Below are 7,852 nucleotides of genomic sequence, written 5' to 3' on the forward strand. Positions count from 1 at the left end.
GATATGGTATGAGCGCAAGCTTGAGCCTCTGGTCACTCGCACTCCTAAGGAAAACTGGAAGATACACTCAGGATGGCTTCAGCGGTACGTGATTTATTAATTTGCACATTGACATGCATATTAATGGTTGAAATGGGAGACACTAACTGAAAAGTTCTCTGATGAAGGTTGAAATGGGCCGGCCTTTTACCTTTCGCGCGTCTGGTTGAGTCTATCCCGGGTGAGAAACGCCTCGTCATCGATGGGTCTTTGCTGAGCTGCTTAGTGGACCGTTGGAGGCCAGAGACCCACACGTTTCACTTCAGATGGGGAGAGATGGCTCCTACTCTGGAGGATGTGTCACTTTTGCTCGGACTACCGTTGGCAGGTCATGCCGTAGGACCGTTGGACGCACCGGCTGGTTGGGAGCGAGCTCTTACATAACGTTTTCATGGTGTTTTTCCGGATGCTCCGGATCCGGTATGGGAGCATCACGGACCTAAGTATGAGTGGTTGCTAAATTTCCGGGTAATTTCCCCTACCTATTATCTTCAAGTTATCGTGCATAAAGTTTTACAGAAAATAATTGCGGCTTACTAAAACTTTCTCTTCGCTTAATGCAGATCCAGAACTTCCGGGCGCCGTTGACTGCGGAACAGATCACTCGGAGCCTGGAGGCCTACTTACTGTGGCTTTTTGGCAAGGTGATGTTCACGGAGAACCATGTCACCACTAGTAACGCCCTCTACATCCCTATGGCACTCGAGATAGCGAGCGCTCAGACGGCGGATCAGATCAGACAGAGGAGTTGGGGTTCGGCGGTCTTAGCGGCTACATACTGAGGTATGTGCAACGGTTGCCAGCTTACATCGAGAAAGCCAGCCCTTCTTGGATGCCCTCTATTCCTACAGCTGTGGTCGTGGGAGAGGTTCTCTATAGGGCGACCAGATGTACGTGTTCATGAGCCTATAGACGCCATGTTTGATGTTGACGGCATCGACATGCCTACTTTCGGTCTGTGTTGGACTCGTCGCGAGGTATGCACCGTGTTGTAGTTTAATGCAACTTTTTCTGCAGAAGAGATAGTTCGATGCTAGCGGCTACTAACTTTTCTTCTCTGCAGAGACGCTTTGCTAGTGATCAGACCAGGAAGGCATACACAGCATTGAACGAGCAGTTCGATGCGTACACCGGGGTCATCTGGCAGCCCTACACGGAAGCAGCCATACAAGCGAGATACCCTGCTGGTATGTCTGTGCTATGCACAAGGGACCGAGATTACTGGATGACAAAATCTAAGATCATCTTCGATGTCTTCGTCGAGGAGATGGCACAACAGAGGGTTATGAGGCAATTTGGTCTTCTGCAGTTGGAGCTACCTCCCCCTATAGAGAACCCGCTGCCAGCACACATCCACAGGTATTAACCAATTTTTCAATGTTGCATTAGCTTTCATAGTACTCCATTCGAAGCTTTAGGTAATTGTTGAACACACACCACAATTTTAGGACGACAAGGAAGGGCATGAACAGGACAACTGCTGACTGGCTAGTTAGACTAGAGCCGTATGTTATAGAATGGGAGACAGCAAACACAAATCTATGGCACGAGAATCACAATTTCGATCTCGATGAATTCAATCTCTATTTGCGGCGCTACATGACCGGAACACGGTTACGCATTGTTGAGTACTCCCACCCAGAGGAGATACCGGATCCTACTCCGTCGGATATGTACCCGAGCTATGATACTTCCGGCTCTAGGCAGTACGCGGTAAGATATATTTTCTTTACATAATGTTGTCACATACTTTGACGTGCAAGAGACAGACATTATTAATCGTCATGGAAATTTGCAGGCTACCTTGACACGCGAACTCTACGACGACGTGACCACCTTTGGACGATCACTATCGTCTGGACCTCTTCTTCAGCATCGTCCAGTGGTACAGCCCATCTTGGAAAGAATTCAGAATAAGATACGGACTGTGTACGAGGCTATCACGTGCACCCGGAGAACCGATGTTGTTCAGCACCAGCAGGAGCAGCCGCGTCACTCCATGCACCGACATCAACCACGTCCACGTCTAGCACATCAGCCGACACCCAGGCCACCCCGTCCTGACCAACCTGGCAGTTCTACGTGGCACCCGCAACACTATGGTCCCACGTCGAGCTTCGTGTTTTCTCCACAGCCACATCAACATGGTCCCTCGTCAAGCTTCGTGTTTTCTCCACAGCCACAACAGCACGGTCCCTCGTCCAGTTTCGTGTTTGAGCCAGAGCAGACGTCACACCCAGCAGGTATGTGTCTTCATATTTACTGTTTTCAATATTAATTGACGCGACCTCATTCTTCATGATGATACGTTCCATCGCGTAGGAGCCTATGGATATCAGGCGTCTATGTCGGCATCACATGATACGTGGGGGAGTGTCAACATCCCGAGGACAACATACAGGCTCAGATGTCGCAGCACACCCAGTGGATGAACATGTTTTCGACTCCTCCACCAGGCCCCACACAGGATACACAGCATGACCAGGGAGAGTCTGAGATTCCTCCTCGTCACATTAGGGCACCCGACAGGTTGGGATGGTCCCCGATTCCAGATCCGCCTCCCCGCCAGGCCAGACGTCGTCACTGACGCTTCTATCTATCAGTAGAGACATTACCATCTATTTCTGCGTGAGACTTATGTCTATTCTATGTATGAGACAAATGACTATGTACTTATGTACGAGACATATGCCTACTCTATTTTAGTACTCTGTTATCGGAACTGTAAGATCAAATTTAGATAGAACATAATATTCATACAACGAGACATTACAAACAATTAGATAGAACTACAAATAAATTAAATGGTACATAACTGAACTCACAACATACAGCATAAAAACTACATGAAGTCATCATCGTCATCCTCGATCGATGCAGAAACCTTGCCCTTCGATGATGAATAACCCTTTCCCGCCATATGTTCGCGCCAACTTTTTCCCGCCACCCGTTTCCCGCCACCCGTTTCCCGCCAACCCTTTCCCGCCTTACCGCAGTCGTTCTTTCCCGCCATTTTCTCCTCTCTACCTATAAAACCCCCTTCAGACGGAGCTGGATAAGCATTGCAGTGTGGTGGTGAAGTTGGGGCAGTGTGGTCGAGGTGAAGCTGTTGTTCGTCGTTCTTCGTTGGAGCCGGAGCACCGGCAGTTTGGTGGCCGCCGTTCGTCGTTCTTCATTCGCACGCACGCTTCAAGGGTATATTTCAGCCCACATTTTATTTTTCGTAGGTGCTCCGGTAGTATTTGTTAATATATTTAGATGTCAACTAATTAGTTGTGTAAAAATGTGTAGTTGCTCCGGTAATAATCCGTCCTATATGTCGATGTCAAGTATTTAGGAGTGTCAGTATATGTAGTAGTCCAGAAAAAAGGTCCGTAATATAGGCAGTCCAGTCAAATATATTAATCTGTCAATATTTGTAGTTGCTACGACAAATATTCGTAATATACTTGTAGGTGGGTGAATTGTATTAGTTGCTCCGTTAATATTCTGTAATATATAGCTTGGTAATATATAGACATGTCTAATATTTGTTAGTGGGGATATTAAGGGGTAGGTTAGGTACTCAATGCGATTTGTGTGTTGCAGATGGCTAAGGGTACTCAGTGGGTGCTTAGCCCTATTGTTCATGTCCAAGGCTTTTCTCCAACTGTTGTGCAAGTTAGTGAAGTGGACATCACTTTTGATTGGTTGAAGACTACATTCATGTTGAAGCAAGGGTTGAAGGAAGACGATTTTGTGTACTACGTCAGCAGGAAGCAGTCAGATGGCCCTGGGGAAAGAAAATTGATTGACATAACTGATGATGGCAAGATTCAAGAAATGCTGAGCGAATGGGAATGGAAAAGGGTTGTTGAGTTGCATTGCTACAGGAAACCGAGTTATATGTGATGAATTTGTCATTCGAGATCCGCCTCCCCGCCAGGCCAGACGTCGTCACTGACGCTCCTATCTATCAGTAGAGACATTACCATCTATTTCTGTGTCAGAATTATGTCTATTCTATGTATGAGACAAATGACTATGTACTTATGTATGAGACATATGCCTACTCTATTTTAGTACTCTGTTATCGGAACTACAAGATCATATTTAGATAGAACATAATATTCATACAACGAGACATTACAAACAACTAGATAGAACTACATCTAAATTAAATGGCACGTAACTGAACACACAACATACAACATAAAAACAACATGAAGTCATCATCGTCATCCTCGGTCGATGCAGAACTCTTGCCCTTCGACGATGAAGAACTCTTGCCCTTCGACGATGCAGAAACCTTGCCCTTCGATGATGAAGAACTCTTGCGTTTCGACGATGCAGAACCCGGAAGCGGCGGCATGAAGATATCATCTTCGTCCTCGCTCTCCTCAGTCCATAAACATGGATTATTTGCTGCAATCCTTCTGAAAGTTTCACTCTTCGGCACCACTACCTTCTTCCACCTGTCATGCAACCTAAGAAGTTCTTTACGTACCTCCTCATAGGTCCTTTCAGGCCACCCAGACCTACGTAATTGGTGAGCCAACTCATTCATTATGGTGTCACTACCGGTGAGTTCGTCCCATGGAACTATCCTATTATCCATCCTGAAATCGGTAGCTAGCCTCAGAAGAGTCCTGCTCATCCCAGGGTGAAAACTACGATCGAAAGGATAATGGGACATCTCAACTACACTACACTGCAATGCTTATCCACCTCCGTCTGAAGGGGGTTTTATAGTTAGACAGGAGAAAATGGCGGGAAAGCGAGCTCCAGTATGGCGGGAAATGGGTGGCGGGAAAGAGTTGGCGGGAAATGGGTGCCGGGAAACGGGTGGCGGGAAACGAGAGGCGGGGAAGGGTTGGCGGGAAATGGGTGGCGGGAAAGGGGTGGCGGGAAACGGGTGGCGGGAAATGGGTGGCGGGAAAGCGAGCTCCAGTATGGCGGGAAATGGGTGGCGGGAAACGGGTGGCGGGACAGAGTTGGCGGGAAATGGGTGGCGGGAAACGGGTGGCGGGAAACGAGTGGCGGGAAAGGGTTGGCGGGAAATGGGTGGCGGGAAAGGGGTGGCGGGAAACGGGTGGCGGGAAAGCGAGCTCCAGTATGGCGGGAAATGGGTGGCGGGAAACGGGTGGCGGGACAGAGTTGGCGGGAAATGGGTGGCGGAAAACGGGTGGCGGGAAACGGGTGGCGGGAAACGAGTGGCGGGAAAGGGTTGGCGGGAAATGGGTGGCGGGAAAGGGGTGGCGGGAAACGGGTGGCGGAAAATGGGTGGCGGGAAAGGGTTCTGCGGAATACGTCAAAGTTTTACAAAATAAACAACCGATCGTTCGAAAAAAATGCTGGCCATGCACCAGTCGGCCCACAGCAAGCCTAGTCGGCCCACTGCAGGCCTATCAGCCAACTGCAGGCCTATCGGCCAACTGCAGGCCGACTGGGCCTGATCTGGTCGCCGACAGCCCAATCGGCCAGCAGCAAGCTGATGGGCCACCAGTCGGCCTGCTGTGGGCTGACTGGGCTCAGTCGGCCTGCAGCGGGCCGACGGTGTATTATTTTTGAAATTTCTTTTTTTCGCGTAATATTTCTGTAATTTAAAAAAAGTATTATTTAAAAAAAATTAGCAGTACTGACCACCAGAACGGGTTTGTTGACATGGCATATGTGTTGTGGTTAGATGGCTGCTTGTCAAGAGATATAAATTAGTGGACCCACTTGATGATGTGGATAGCTTGCATGTTAAGATAAATAGGATAATGGGGATGAATATCTTAGGTGTATAGGATACGTATAATTTAAAATGTATTCATGTGTCCACTAAAAATGTTCACATTTTGGGAAAAAGTTCGTGAAATTTTAAAATTATTAGAGTTTTTTAAGAAGACTAGAACAATGCCCGTGTGTTGCAACGGGATATAAATCTTCTAATATGTTGGCTTGTGATTTATCTGCCTATAATAATGCGATTGTGTAAATAAATAATCATCAAATTCTGCCATGAAGTACCTTATATTTGATCTGAAGATTGGTAAGTAAATTAAGTTAATTTAATATCATACAAGTAAGGTTGAACGAAGGGTTGTTGGAGAAAAGGTGAAATGGGAATCTTAGAGATTAGAGAGTCTTTCATTGGCTGTATGTGGTACCAGGGTCTTTTGTCACTGACTGGACAAACAAACGTGCAAGGGAAACCTGCTGCCCATTTACACAAGAGAAATAGAGATGCAAGGGATCGAGCAGCCCACAGAGCACGTCCTACCCAGTATCACATGAGGCCCACGTACTCTTCACACCCCTCGAATCACCAGAGGAGCTTATTTCAAGGGAGTTTAATAACTCTATAGATAGATTAGCTTTATGGGTCTTGGAAATTTTACTCAGATCCACCGACGGTATATTTATATGAGATTTTGCGTTAACTAGTTTGCCGTGAGATTCAGATTTAATTTTTCAGCTGGACTGTATAATAAGGTTACAGAAACGTACAAGAGGTAAAGAAGCCTCGTGTCTTTTACTTTGAAAGAAACACCCGAATTTTATTAATCAGTTATAATAGAGTTTACATAGCATGGGCTCTAAAGGCCATACATGACAACCTGTTACTAGTTCTAGAGAATTTCTAGCGATATAGTGAGGATTAAAGTTTGCTTCTCGACACTCATGGCAAAAGGACACTTCGTTTTAGCAGTAAATCACGCTTTATTGAATAGTGACAAGGTTTACAGGGATAATAAGAGGATCATGAGGAGCCCCTAGCCATACACGGCGACCAACATCTAATGCACTAGAAAATTTAGCTAAACTGTGAGCTCCCCAATTGAAAGCTCGGCCTTCGAATATGAAATCACATGTGGCAAACTCCATTGACCATAAGGAAATCTCCTTTACAACGGCACAATGCTGTCCTTCTGTACCTTTCCAAATATCCGAGATAACCGTCTTTGAATCACACGCGACAACAATTCTATTTTCCGTGAGATCGAGAACCAGCGAGAGAGCTTCGTGACACGCCAAAACTTCTAGAATGTTGCGTCTGCTATACCTCCAACGACCATTGCAAAAGATCCTAGAAATACGCCATCATGATTTCTGCATACTGCTGCTACTGCCTCTCGCTCTCCATTCCTGGAGAAACCTCTCCGTCAACATGGATCTTTACCTGGCCAACTCGGCAAAAGGATACATGCACAACTTCATTCTTCATGCTCCTAATATCCTCCATCAGCATGGCATTTTCTCCACGGGCCAACCTCACCTCCTGAGCCCTACGCATCAACTTGACCGCCTCCAGAGCCTCCGTGGGCCAGATCCGACTTGATCCAGCCCAACTATGTCGTAGCCTTGCCAAATCCGGGCTGAGTTCAAGGCTTTGAGCTAGCCACTACCGAGTGCTCTTATTCCACGCGCTAAGTGAGGAATAGTGAGCAAACACTTAATTTTCTAAAGCACATGTGACTTTATTCGTACTCACAGTCATTACAGGTACTCTTCTTTGGATCCATTGTCCAAATAAATTACCAAGTAACTTGTACAACTAAGAATTACAATGAAATTTGTTGCAGACATCTTTGTCGTAGTATCAATCTTTGTAGGACGGAAAACTGCTGAGACTTCAGTGTGGAGACTACAGTGGACTGAAGCAGTGATATTGTCACTCGTTCATCTGCACGAACTTAATTAAAAATAAAGGTTTCTGAAAGCCCATGATTCGTCCATAAAAAGGATGGAAAGCCGTGCGCGATGATTGAACTTGGGTCATGGATGAAACCCTGGAAGTCCAAATCGCCGAACCACAAAATCTTCAGCATAACATCGAGGAAAGATT

General features: G+C 46.4%; 1 long non-coding RNA gene across 2 annotated transcripts; it reads left to right on the forward strand.

The window, feature by feature from the left end:
- Positions 1–437: 437 nt before the first annotated feature.
- Positions 438–2,071, forward strand: LOC109760956 (uncharacterized). 2 transcript variants are annotated; one of them, XR_012203898.1, is made up of 3 exons: positions 438–714; positions 1,512–1,752; positions 1,838–2,071. It is a non-coding gene; the product is annotated as an uncharacterized lncRNA (long non-coding RNA). The 2 variants fall into 2 exon arrangements; XR_005770014.3 differs by lacking the exon at positions 438–714 and adding an exon at positions 845–1,398 and having other exon boundaries at positions 1,488–1,752.
- The last annotated feature ends 5,781 nt before the right edge of the window (positions 2,072–7,852 follow it).

This window comes from Aegilops tauschii, chromosome 2 (genome assembly GCF_002575655.3).
Source record: "Aegilops tauschii subsp. strangulata cultivar AL8/78 chromosome 2, Aet v6.0, whole genome shotgun sequence".
NCBI lineage: Eukaryota > Viridiplantae > Streptophyta > Magnoliopsida > Poales > Poaceae > Aegilops > Aegilops tauschii.